This window comes from Schistocerca nitens, chromosome 4 (genome assembly GCF_023898315.1).
Source record: "Schistocerca nitens isolate TAMUIC-IGC-003100 chromosome 4, iqSchNite1.1, whole genome shotgun sequence".
Classification (NCBI taxonomy): Eukaryota; Metazoa; Arthropoda; class Insecta; order Orthoptera; family Acrididae; genus Schistocerca; species Schistocerca nitens.
Genome location: NC_064617.1, coordinates 272,389,906 through 272,390,577, shown reverse-complemented (window position 1 = coordinate 272,390,577; position 672 = coordinate 272,389,906). Strand labels below are relative to the sequence as shown.

The 672-nt window shown below is 44.8% G+C and overlaps 1 non-coding gene across 1 annotated transcript; it reads right to left on the bottom strand.

Annotated features, from left to right (window-relative positions):
* Trnay-aua (transfer RNA tyrosine (anticodon AUA)) lies at nt 1–72 on the bottom strand. The gene has a single exon. It is a non-coding gene; the product is annotated as a tRNA-Tyr (tRNA).
* Between the last annotated feature and the right edge of the window lie 600 nt (nt 73–672).

Genomic DNA, 672 nt, shown 5'->3' with positions numbered 1-672 from the left:
TGACCCTGACGTGATTTGAACACGCATCCTTCCGATCTATAGTCAGACGCGCTACCGTTGCGCCACAGAGTCGATGCTGCTTAGGTGTTACCATGAATAGGTTCCTCGAACACTCACTGTACCTCTCAAACCTAACAAATAATGACGGTAGGATCCACAAGAGACTCGTCCCAGATGTAGTTGCTCTGGCGGGGGTGTAACTCAGTGGTCATCCTGGCTCTAGCTGCCTACGAGTACGGGCGTGCCACAGTTTGCTGCGTGTAGTCAGTGCTTTCGCCTACGACTACATTTGCGTTTCGCTTTCTTTTTTTTGTGATTTTCTTCGTGTGTGAAGTGTGTTTTTTCTGAGTACTGTGTTTTTGTGTTTTCAACCGACGATTATTCATCGTTTGTGGAGTTTTCGGTAATTACCGGAATCTCCGGAAACCCGACGAGTTCAGCCGACTGGTCTCGAAATTCATGATTGGCTTGATCAGATACTTGGTATTAATTCTCATGTGGTGCATACCACTCAGCTCGATAGAGACACAAGTACTGTGCTTTCGTGAAATTTTTTAGCCCAGTTTCTGTAGATAAAATTATTGGAAAATTCGGGTATCATGTAGAATTTTTGCATAGAGACGGCACTAAAAGTAAAGTGGCTATCAGGAGAGCTGATGCTGTTCATAGATC